The sequence below is a fragment of the Rattus norvegicus genome, chromosome X, assembly GCF_021556685.1.
Source record: "Rattus norvegicus strain SHRSP/BbbUtx chromosome X, alternate assembly SHRSP_T2T, whole genome shotgun sequence".
NCBI classification, from domain to species: Eukaryota; Metazoa; Chordata; class Mammalia; order Rodentia; family Muridae; genus Rattus; species Rattus norvegicus.
The window spans coordinates 134,660,228-134,673,186 of record NC_141554.1 but is presented as its reverse complement, the minus strand read 5'-3'; the positions used below and the strand labels follow the sequence as shown (position 1 = coordinate 134,673,186).

General features: G+C 39.5%; 1 long non-coding RNA gene across 3 annotated transcripts in view; it reads left to right on the top strand.

Annotated features, from left to right (window-relative positions):
* Positions 1-401: 401 nt before the first annotated feature.
* Positions 402-12,959, top strand: part of LOC147998365 (uncharacterized) — a 60,924-nt gene continuing 48,366 nt past the window's right edge. For 2 of the 3 annotated variants that reach the window (XR_015646715.1, XR_015646716.1), the window contains exon 1: positions 402-620. This is a non-coding gene — a long non-coding RNA (uncharacterized LOC147998365). Of the gene's footprint in view, positions 621-9,869; positions 9,998-12,959 lie in introns of all 3 variants that reach the window. The other variant, XR_015646717.1, reaches the window with a different exon arrangement.

Here is a 12,959-nt window from a genome sequence, read left to right as displayed (position 1 = left end):
GTAAGTTGCTATTGAAAGACCCCCTCCCAGAAAGGGAATTGTACAAGCCCAAGGCCCTCAACTATAGAAGTAAAAAGTAAGTTTTTAGATATGTGGGACAAGCTGACCCAACATTTAGACAAAATAGCCCAGAAAAGAAAACAAAATGCAGAAACTAGACTAAAATATGGGCATTGCTCCATGGGCCACCTGGCGGGGAAAAAGAAACAGTCCCTGACCCCCCGGGAGACCCGACCACCATGTACTTTTTGCTAACTCATTGTTATGATTATAGCCAAAATAGGTAACATACACGTATGCCTCATTTACTCCACCAATCACATCCCTGTAACCATGTATCTGCTTCTGTAAGCCTGCTTCTGCTCCCCAAAATACTATAAAAAGCCCACCCTGGCTCTGCTAGGTGCGCCAGTCTTCCGAATTGACTGGGACGCCCACAGATACCTGTGTATCCTGATCAATAAAAATCCTCTTGCTGATTGCAGCCTGTGGACTCGGACTGGTCATTGGGCTTGAGGATCTCCCTCCTGAGGGAAGATTCTCTCTGAGAGTCTTACATATGGGGGCTCGTCTGGGATCGGAGATCCTCTGCCTAGAGACCACCGGCCACCCACCGGGAGGTAAGCTGGCCAGTGTTTGTCTTGTCCTGTCTTGTCTTGCTTTGTGACTTGTTCTGTAAATGCTTAGTTACTTGGCTTGGGTCTAGACTGTTTGTATTTGGGCGGGCCAGAGAAGGAGCTGACGAGCTCGGACTTCTCCCCCGCAGCCCTGGAAGACGTTCCAAGGGTGTTTGGAGCCCGGTTTTTGGGGGCTCAGCCTGTATCGGAAGGATACGTGGTTTTGGGTTGGAGGAGAGAGGAGAGAGCCGGATCCACTGAAGGATCCGGACCCTCGGCGCCTCCATCTGAATTTTTGGTTTCAGTTTGTCACCGAAGCCGCACGGTGCGTTTGTCTGTCTGACTGTTGGAATTGTTTGTCTTCTTTGTGTCCTAATTTTCTTTGAACACCTGTGGAAATTGGTTATAGGATTCTTTGTCTTGGTCTTGTTTGTCTGGGTTGTTTTCTGTGGTATTGTCCAGTGTCTTTTTGACTTTTGTTTCGTTTTTGGACTTTGGATAGACGACTGTGTTTAAAATCTTGGAATGACACTGTGTTTGAAATCATGAAACTGTTTGCTTTGTTTGTCAAGGAGTTTTACTTGGTCCTCTTGGTGCTTAACTTGGAAATAATTTGCTTGAGAAAAATTGTTTTCTGCCGGGGAGTTTTATCTTTCTCTCTTAGCCTCCTCCCCAAGGAGAGATGCCCCTCCCTTTGCTCCCCTTGTCCAGTCTAGCTGCTGTTTACAGTTGTGTATGAAGAACTCCAGGTTAGTGAGTGACCCTGTCTGAAGCAGGCATTAACAAGAGCCTGGAAGCTTTACCTTAGATCCTGAAGAAAAATTCTCCCTGTTGCTTAAACATTCACAGCTTCTAAGGAAGGGACAGCACAGAGTAGGAAAATGTAGGGGCTGAGGGTGGTGAGCATACAGGCCTGCTAGCAAGCTGCAGGCTGCGCGTGGGCAGTGGCGCAGCTCAGGTCAAGTCAGCGTAAGAGGAGTTTCAAGGTGATGAGGCTGGCCGGGGTTGACGCTTTGACAACAAAACGATAATATAGAGTTAGTGTTTGTTTTTATGAGACTTTTGGCCCTGAGAAAAAAAATAATAATTCCAGTTGCTGCCTTCAGTGGCCAGACCTTCAACACTTGCTCACAGAAGGAGAGCGTTCATTAAGAGAAGTTCTTTAAGGGAGCCTGCCTTATCTGCTGGCCCTATTCCAAGAGAGGAGTTGATCTCCAACATTAAATCACCTTCCCTGTTAGTCATCACTGACATGGAGAGTGCCTTTGATCCTATCCCCTCAGGAGCCAGTTCCTGCCCCTGTGGTCAAAATGCCCCAGGTTTGGGGGCAGAGAAGCCCCTAAAATAGTTTCGAAAAGAATCTGCAACAAACTGTGAAGAACTTTGTTTTGCCAGTCAAAATTTAGAATTCAGGCTTTGGCTGTGGCCAAGGTCAGGATTAATGTTTTCTTTTCCATGGGCCTTTAGCCCACTGAGACAGTTTGGTAAAGGGCTGCTACTGAGCTCCTGAAAGTCCCAGGTGAACTGGTTACAATTCTTTTGTCAGCCACTTGGTATCTAGCACCCAGGTCCTAACCATCGCTCCATCCTTTTGTTATTAGTTCTTAAGTCCAGAGAGATGGTCGGTAACAGATCAGCTCCCTCTGCTTGCCATTCTGTTTCACAGACACAAAGCTTGTGCTTATTTTTACAATGGCCTTTTTGTCCCAAAAAGTCCTGGTTTAGCTGTGTGACTAAATGCTATTTGTCCTCTTCAGTGGACCTCTATTCTCAAGATTCTCTTCTTGTTTTCTCACCATCCCACGTGAGATGCTTGTTAGTAACTGTTACAGGTCTTCTTTACCACCGAGGAAAGATGGAATCCTGCTAGAGGCCAGAAACAATGTTCCAGACATAGATGGAAGACCCTCACTCCTGACTGTTGACTTGAATACCCCTGAAGGTAGGGAGTGCTCCGGGTCTGCCACCAGGCTCCAAGGGTGGGTCTCTGAGGGGCTGGAAAATGCCCCACCAATCTGGCTAAGATAAGGAAAAGATATAAAGAAAGTTACAGAAATTTTAAGGGTTAAGCTAAGTTGCTGAGAGTTAGTGTAAGTTGCAGAGAAAGTAAAGTTGAAGTGTAGTAAGTGGACAGCATCTAATAGCTGTAGAGGAAGGTGCAGATATAAGAGAGAGACTGAGGAAGAGAAAGAGGAAAGAAGGTAAAAAGAGCAGGAAGCTAAGGAAGAAAAGAAGAAGCTAGAGAGCTAAAGAGAGATAAAAGACAAGAGAGAAATATATACTGGCCACAGTAGTTAGGGAACCTAAGAAGACAGTACCCGGCAACAGAAGAGAATTCCTAAGCTAAAGATCAGTGTGCCTATCGCAAGGAAAAAGGACACTGGGTCAGGGACTGCCCCAGGAAGAACAAGAGGGGCCTCTCCAGCAGCCCGGAAGGCAAGCCTCTTGGTCCTAGAGTGCTGGCTATGCGCTAAGATAGAAGGGAAGCTCGCCCAGCTGTTTTGTGAATATGGGGGCCCAACACTCTGTGTTCCTCCACCCAAATGGGCTAGTGTCCAGCAAAAGACCTTGAGTACAGGGGACTACCGGCAACAAATGATACTCATGGACTACCCGAAGAATGGTGGACCTTGGTGTGGGCCAGGTATCCCATTTGTTCCTTGTGATTCCAGACTGCCCCTACGAGCCTAAACCCTGCAACCCTGCTCCCGGACCCCGACCTAGACACCCCCCTTCATGACTGTCAGCAGGAGCTCACTAAAGAGTGGCATAAAGATCGGACTGATCAGCCAGCAGAGGGGGTAGATGCCATCTGGTTCATAGATGGGAGCAGCTTCTTACAGAAGGAAAAAGATGGGCTGGGGCAGCAGTGGTAGATGGAAACAGAGTCATATGGGCTCAGGCACCAGAAGGCACTTCTACTCAGAGAGTAGAGCTCGCTCCCCTCACCAAAGCCCTTGAACTGAGAAAGAGACTTAACATCTCTGTGGACAGCAGCAGAGGGGCCTGCTGACATCTGAGGGCAAGAAAAAAAGAGATTCTGGCTCTGTTAAGGGCCCTCCGTGACCCAGCCAGGCCGAGGAAGAGACTCTGGTACACCTCAACGAGAAAGAAGATCCTGCTACAAAAATAGGCAGAGGCCATGATAAAACAAATGCATCAATAGACTCACTTAGGGGTAAGCAAACTCATCCAGACGTTTTCAAAAACTAAATATTATGTCACAGGTCTCAAGTATCTCGTGGAACAGATAGTGCACTGATGTATACCATGCCAAAAGGTAACTGTTTTCAGGAAAATTGACTCTGGTAGGAGGCTCCGTGGGGAACAACCTGGATCCTACTGAGAAGCGGACTTCACAGAGATAAAACCAGGAAAATATGGGTATAAATGTCTCCTAGTGTTTATAGATATCTTTTCAGGAATAGATAGAAGCTTTCCCCACCAAACAAGAGACGGCCTCTACAATCATCAAGAAGATACTGGAAGAAATCTTCCCCCGATTTAGAATGCCCAAGGTAATCTGGTCAGACAACAGCCCTACTTTCGTTGCCAAGGTAAGCCAGGGTGTGGCCAAGTATTTAGAGGTCAATTGAAAATTACGTTGTATTTACAGACCTCAAAGTTCAGGACAAGTAGAGTAAATAAATAAAATTCTAAAAGAGACCCTGACCAAATTAACCATGGAGACTGGCACAGACTGGGTGACACTCCTTCCCTCTTGCTCTCTTTAGAGCAAGAAATACCTCTTCCAGATTCAGCTTTACCCCCTTTGAGATCTTATATGGGGCCTCAGCTCCCCTGACGGTATTAGATGATGTTACTGAACCAACATGTCATAGTAATAATGATTTGTATGCCAGGCTAAAAGACCTACAGGTGATATAGAAAGAAATCTGCTCACAGCTGACAGCAGCCTATGCCCCGGGGACCCCCGAGACATGTCATCAGTTCCAGGTTAGAGACTACAGCTACACTGAGCCCAGACACTCGAGCCTCGCTAGAAAGGACCGTACCTGGTGCTGCTGACCACCCTGACAGCCGTCAATTCTCAGCCCTCACCAGCAGCGTACTAGTTGTTGGGGCTGAGAGCTGGGACCTAGAGGGACACTCAGATCTTCAAAAAGCTCCCTAGACTTAAGTGACTGGGAGGTTGCTATAATGCTTACTTGAGGAGTGTGTTTTAGAAACAAGAATTTCATGTTTGCCTGTTTGCCCTGGGTTCCCTCGGAATAGGTGTAAGGATAGGCTTGATTTTTATTACAAATGATGTAACATTACATATGTTAGTACTCCTAACACTTCTTGGGACTGTGCCTCAGGGATCACAACCTATATAAGTTTAGAAGTTCTAAAAGACCTTGATTTATAGGTTCAGATAGTGTCCAGATTAGAATCCTGATGCTAAAGACTTAATAAGACACAAAAGAGAGTTGAGAATTATTTAAGGCTATCTAGGTACTACAAGGACAGCACAAGGACATCTGCTGTTGCCCTACAATGCAAGGCTTATAGAGAATTCAGAACTGCCATTGACTCAGATATAAAAAGAGTAAAAAAGACTTTTTAGCTGACCTCCAAGAATACCTAACCTCCCTCTCAGAGGTAGTCCTTCAAAATAGGAAAAGATTAGACCTGATATTCCTTAAAGAAGGAGTCTGTGTGCTACACTAAAAGAAGAATGTTGTTTCTATGCAGATCAGACAGGAATAATAAGAGATACAGACTTTCAGTCATTCAAATTTTGTGCTGAGACAACAGTATCAGATGGTGAAACAACAAAAAACAGAGGTACCTTAACCAAGTTGAGTGGAAGATTCCACTCAAGGACAAAAAGAAAATGGGGGAATGAAAGACCCCCTCCCAGAAAGGGAATTGTACAAGCCCAAGGCCCTCAACTATAGAAGTAAAAAGTAAGTTTTTAGATATGTGGGACAAGCTGACCCAACATTTAGACAAAATAGCCCAGAAAAGAAAACAAAATGCAGAAACTAGACTAAAATATGGGCATTGCTCCATGGGCCACCTGGCGGGGAAAAAGAAACAGTCCCTGACCCCCCGGGAGACCTGACCACCATGTACTTTTTGCTAACTCATTGTTATGATTATAGCCAAAATAGGTAACATACACGTATGCCTCATTTACTCCACCAATCACATCCCTGTAACCATGTATCTGCTTCTGTAAGCCTGCTTCTGCTCCCCAAAATACTATAAAAAGCCCACCCTGGCTCTGCTAGGTGCGCCAGTCTTCCGAATTGACTGGGATGCCCACAGATACCTGTGTATCCTGATCAATAAAAATCCTCTTGCTGATTGCAGCCTGTGGACTCGGACTGGTCATTGGGCTTGAGGATCTCCCTCCTGAGGGAAGATTCTCTCTGAGAGTCTTACACTATAACCAATTATACAGTGGGTAATTTCCAGAAAAAATACATTTACTTTTCAGAGTTCTGAAGGCTTCAGACTTCAACATTAAGGCATTGGTAGATTTGCTTTTGGTAAGAGTTTGGGTCTTTGTTCACAGGTTGCAATCTACTCGCTGTATATTTGTATATAAGAAGATTCAGGGGAGCTCTATGTGGCATTTTATGAGGACCAGCATCATTTATATTGCTACTACCATTAGGATCTAACTGCTTTCCTTATGTCTCAAATCCAAATACTGTCATTTTGGGGGTTAAAATTTAAAAAGACAATTTTTGAAAGGACAGAAACAATTGGAGTGTGATATAAATGGAGTAACATTGTATCTAAGAAATAAATCTCTTAAAATCAGGTGTGTTCTGGGACATCTAAAGAATTGAAGTTAAACCACGCCTGGGTTTACCATAAAGAAAATAAGTACTGCTAAAGGAGCACCACCAATTCACGACAATTCAGAAATGCTTTAGGTATTAGTTTAATGAGATGATCACTTGTCCTAAGAGGAGAGGGAAAGCAAGGAGTGGCAACATCAACAGTTAGCATTTGTAGAATGTTGACATTATGGAAAATTTCATATCATATATTTTGCATGTAATCTTTATAATCATTATACCAGCATTATCATCATCATCTCACAAATGAGACGATGAAGAAGCTGGTATTTTTAGTAATTTTTCCAAGACCTCAGAAAGAACTTTGAGCAGCTTGAATGTGAAATGAGGAGTTTCAAATCAAATTCTTAATTCTAACTTCCTCCCAACCTTGCACTTTTCAGCAATCATTTTCAGGAAACATAGAGGACCATAATTTTATATGAAATCAACATGCCAAAGTTTATGTGTATTGACTAGTCTTTAGTGTGGTGTTAATATTCTTGCTAAACTTTCCATCCATATATTTTAGGATCATGTGGTTACTAAAGTACATTTTATTATTTCCTTGAACTGTAATTGGAATCATTGCTTTTGCTGGGACACGATGTGACTAGTCACTTCAAGCTCCTGCCATTGTGAATTCTACACTACAAAAGAATAAACATTTGACATATTATCAAAATTAAATTTTTCTTTTCTTATGTCACTTTTTGATATCATTGTTTTGAACAGCATTGCTGTCTTAGGTAGCTAAGACAGAATGCATGATTCAAACCAAAGAATTAATTTCTCTCTCTCTCTCTCTCTCTCTCTCTCTCTCTCTCTCTCTCTCTCTCTCTCGCTCTCTCTCTCTCTCTCTCTCCCTCCCTCCCTCTCTCTCTTTCTCTTTCTTTCTCCCTTTCTTTCTTTCTTTCTTTCTTTCTTTCTTTCTTTCTTTCTTTCTTTCTTTCTTGGTTTTCTCACATTTCTTGGTCAATTTTCTTGATTTTCACTTTAAGCCATTGAAGCAAAACTCAAAAGACTGTAAATTAAAATATGTTCATTTAGATGCTACCCCCTGTAGCCAGGCTGGATCCCTAATGGAGCAATAGGAACACCAACCTACCCACAAAATTTATCCTGTCTACAAGAAATTCAGGGATGAAGGATGGAACAGAGACTGAGGAAATGGCCAACAAATCACCAGGCCAACTTGACACCCATCCCATGGTGTCAATGCCTGATACTAGTAATGATTCTTTGTTATGCTTGCAGAAAGGATTCTAGATGGCTGTCCTCTGAGACGTTTCACCCAGCAGCTAACTCAGATAGATGCAGACACCCATAGCCAAATGGTAGATGGTAGATCTCTCTACATCTGTTTCCCAAGTGCTAGAATTAATGGCATGTGTTACTATGCAAGGCTTCTGCTTCTTCTTCTTCTTCTTCTTCTTCTTCTTCTTCTTCTTCTTCTTCTTCTTCTTCTTCTTCTTCTTCTTCTTCTTCTTCTTCTTCTGATTTATTTAATTGCCTTTCTTCTAACAAGACATTTAAAAAGGCATAGATTTGGTATGGGGAAGTAAGGAGGATCTGAAAGGAGTTGAGTTGTCAGAGTGGAAATTGATTAAATCATATTGTATGGTTACATATTCATTTTCTATTAAAATAACCATAAAAATAAAATATTCTATATTCAAAAATGCTATTATTAAAAAATTATGTTTTCCTAGAAGCAAATACATTTCCAAAGAAGCAAATAATAAATTTAATTACTAAATTGAATGAAACTAAAGATTCTCTATGTGGAATTTTGCCTACAGCAACTTCTGAAGCATATGTTTTCTAAAGAGAGAGAAGTATTCTTTTCCTCTACAGTAGTGGTTCTCAACCTATGTAATGATGCCACCTTTTAACAGAGTTTCTCATATGTCACTACCACAACCATAAATACATTTTGTTGCTACTTCATAAATACACATTAGCTCCTGATATGAATCATAATTAAATATCTGACATGCAGAATATCTGATATGAGCTCCTGTGAAAGGGTCATTTTACCTTGCCCAAAAGGGTTATGACCCAGTGGTTGAGAATTGCTGCTCTAGAGTTTCACACTGCTATAAACACTAATCCTCCTAAACTTTCACCTAATTTTACTTGTCAGAAAGCCATTTTTCTGTGAACACATCCTTAATAAGTATATCCATGCCAGATAGGAAGTAAATAGGCAGTTTAGGTGACTCAAAATATCCTGAGTTCACTTAAAATAAGTTTTTGTATAGAGTTTATCTCTGAAATTGTTTGCCAGTCAAATCTGAATTGATCTAGACTTTGCTGCAATTAGAAGAAAATTAAAAAAAATAAAAGAAAACTGTCCACTGCCTATTAGGATACTGATACTTTAACGTGCATGGTTTTTATTCTCTAATTCAGGAATAAAAGACACAAACACATTTTGATGGCAACCTTATATTGAGTGGTCAAAGATGAATTGATAAGTTCTGGCCTTAGACTAAACACTTGTCAAAGTTTTATCAAGAATATATACCAAGGGCCAGCAGAAGGTTTTGTCTATAAAAGGCCAGGTAAAACATATTAGAATTTGCGAACCATACAATCTGTGTAACAACTACTCAGTTCTGCAATAATAGTGCAGATGTGGTGAGAAACAGTACTTTGTGTCTCTATCGAAAATTATCATTTATGGACAATAAAATTTGGATTTACTATATATTTTCTATGTCATGAAATATTATACTTCTTTTGATTTTTCAGTCATTTGATAATATAAATACCATTCTCATCATACAGATGATAAATAAAAAGTAGACAGTTACATTTTGTCAATGCATTTTAGTTTTCAAATTCCTGGAATAGGCCAAATTAGTATTTACTCTAATATTCTCATTGCATCCTATTCCCTAAATAACTCCCATAAAATGAAAGAATAACCACAGTATCTTTGAAAATAAAAATGGTAATCATTGGATGAACACATACATGAGTTTTAGTGAATTCAATTCATGTCATATTTCTAAGGATGGCATTGAGATTACCTTTATCACAACAAAAACAGATTAGTTAAGGCACTTGTGTGAAATGGAGACTAAATGCTTCCAGTGTCTTTTCCAGTCATATGTCTAAAACTGGTCCATTAAATAAAGGTTAAGTCTCACCATGCGACTAAGAACATTCCTTTGCAAAAGTGAACTATATTACTGAACTATATTACTGTGAACCATGAAAAATCAGGACTCAAATGTTTGTGAAAAGGTATGACAAAAATCCTTTTGTTAAGGATGCAAAGAAAACTTAATATCCAATTATTGTTTGTGTCATATTTTCTATAACTTTGAAATTCATTCACTGTTTTATTTCATAAAATATTTTAAATATATAATGTGTTAATACATTGTTCTAACAAGGTGATCACTTCAAGTGAATTATAGCAATCCATGTTTTGGTTTTACAGATTAAGGTAATGATAACCATAGAACTAATACTTGACCAAACTTCAGACAACTTGAAAGTTTTCTGGAGATCATAAAACATCTCAGGTGTGTGTTGCTGGATATGGTACAGAACACTGATTTGTACAAGGTAATATAATTGTCATGGTTTAGATACAGAATGGTTTAAAGTAAAGAGCAAGGACCAATTTATTTTTGTTTCCAAATAGAAATTTACTATTTCCTTCAGTGTGCCCGTGTAGGCCTACATGCATACAGAGGCGTATGTTTCATCTGTCTGGTTTAGCATTTCTATATTTGACCCTAACTTATTTTCCTACCGCCTCTCTTCCATCTCTATCCATTCCAAATCTAATACCCTATGGGAAATGGAGAGTCTAAAAAGAGTTGTTAATAACTTTTATCAAGATAGGTACATACCTGTCAATTTGAGTCGTAAGGATTGAGATATTCCCACAGTATTGTCACATTTCCAAACTATAACTTCCAAATACACTGTGTGCTCCAGCAGGTAAGCAGTCATTGTTGGAAAAGGAAATATCATGCTCTAAAATATATAATACCAGCATTAGATGAATCTGTATTCACATCATCTGCAGGAGTCATTGGTTTTTGTTGTTTCCCTATAATCTAGTACAAAGCTGAATCCTTCATGTTAATTGAAAATCTTTGTAGGATTCATCACTTGTGTATTCTGTATATTCCTACATCACATATATATGGAAAGCAAATATGTAACAGCAAAGAAAGCAAAAATAGTATATTTTAACTGAGTTTAGTAGTTATGATCACAGATCTGAGGAACTAGACTGCTTTTCATTATGTTATGTCTTTATTATTGTACAAAATATAATCTTGACCATTTTATATAAAATTTCGTATAGTGCGTGTGTGTGTGTGTGTGAGAAAGAGAGAGAGAGGGAGAGGGAGAGAGAGAGAGAGAGAGAGAGAGAGAGAGAGAGAGAGAGAGAGAGAGAGAGAAGAGAAGAGATACTGGGCCTGACATGATCTTTTGAAACTTCAAAGCTCTCTCCAGTGATGTACTTTCTCCAACAAGGCCACAAGTACCTCAACTGCTAACCCTTCTTATCCTTTTAAGTTCCATACCCTGCTGACTAAGCATTCACATATATGAGACTATGGAGGCCACTTGTATTCAAGCTACCACAAGCAGTAATAATTTTTTGGCATTTTGCCTTCGAATATCAGCTCTGATACACACTGAAACAGAGTGAAGTGTTGAGTAAATCACACATCCTCTTATCATTACAGCAGAGATCATAGATAGAACCTGGCTTATATAGATATTGCCAGAATTAGAAATACAAAAGCTTATAAAGTAGCCAGAACAAATGATAATGCCACAAACAAGGGTTCAATAAATATAAGTTATCGTTATTAATTGCTGTTATTATCCTGAAAATTCATGTTAAAATGAAGGTATTAAGTACTAGGAGAAATAAATTTTCTACAATTTCAGAACTAATTTGTTACTACAGTACAGTTCTCTTTACAACTAAGTTACTATGCTTTCTCATAGCCCCCTTTAATGCTTGTTTAAACAGAGTGTATCACTGTACACAGGAGGAACAACATTCTCCTTTCAAATTCTGTATGGATGTTTCTTGGTAATGGGACATACTGCCTTCCTGTCCTTTCTTGCCTGACTTTGAATGGCATTGTTCCTCTCCCAGTATTTGAACAAGGAGCTATGGATATCTGAAAATTACTTCCTAATGATCGCTTACAATCTACATCATGTGTGATGTTACCTTAGCCCTCATTGCAGAACTCCACTAAATTTATTATATCTCTCCACAAGTAGAAATCCTTTCCTTATATCCAGGAGACTCAATTATTAGTCAGATAGTCGAATTTTGTCAATTAAAAAATTAGATATGTCTTAGAACAATAGCACAGTTTGGGGGAATAGATATTGGAATTCTAACCTAGCAGTTCCTTGTACAAAACAAGAGATTTGAATGATTGTAAAAGTCAATGTTCCTTTCTTATCCAAATTTATTTATTTATCAAACCCCTTTCCTTTCCACATAGCAACCTTTTCAAATTTTTTATATATATATTTTCTGTCCCCATCATTCAGAAATTCCTATATTTTGGATAACATGGTATGTTATTGGCCATGACTTCTTTATTCTATATCTGGTATTTTCGGGTTGTGACCAATTTCCTTCGAGGCATTCCTCTACATCAGAAAATTCCTCTGTGTGAGTGGGAAAGGCTACATCTTTTTTAGTCAAATCTCCAGTTCTCTCTTCTAAATGGGAGGGTCAGTGTGTATTTTTTTTTAAATTCTCTGCCCTATGTTACAAATTCAGAATCTAACAGCACATCTAAAAACGGCATTTTCTAGCATCAGGGCTTTCCCTGCCTCAATAAAAAAAATTGCATTTTAAGCCAAGAGGAATTTACCTCTTTTTGTAAGTCTGCCTTTCATTATAAGAACTGTCACCTCATGTATTTCTCATGGTGAAGGTCACTCAAATGGACACATTTCTAAGAATAAAATAGTCTCTAACAGTAAAATATTTAGAAGGGATATCACTGGAATAGTTAAAAAATATCAAGAATTTGTCGCTCCTTTTAAGTCATCTTGCTCTGTATGCCTTGAGGTATTTGGTACAAATATTGCCAAAATATTTTTAAAGAAGGATTACAGAGTTAATCTGAACAATTCTTTATTTTCTGATTAGTTAGATTAATCAGCCGAGGACTTCAGTAGTAAAATAAAGGTGATGAGCCAGGTTACTTAAGTGAACTACCCAAGTCAATCCATTTCAATAGCTTCCATTTTCTAGACCTTGCACGTGAAGGCTTATTCTGTCTTGAATTACTTGGATAAATTCCTCTAATATTTCTGTCTGACAATGGGCTTATAAGGCATTGGGTCAAAAAAATAAAAGCATCACATCTGTCACAGCCACTGTGGAAAAACTACTTATGGGGCTTGGTATCATAGTGCTTTATTAAAAAGTTCTGAAGCTTCTCAACATTGAAATGTACACAGCACAAACTGAAGATTACAGCCTTTAATAAAGATGATGCATGTAGAAGTTGAGGAGAACTATCGA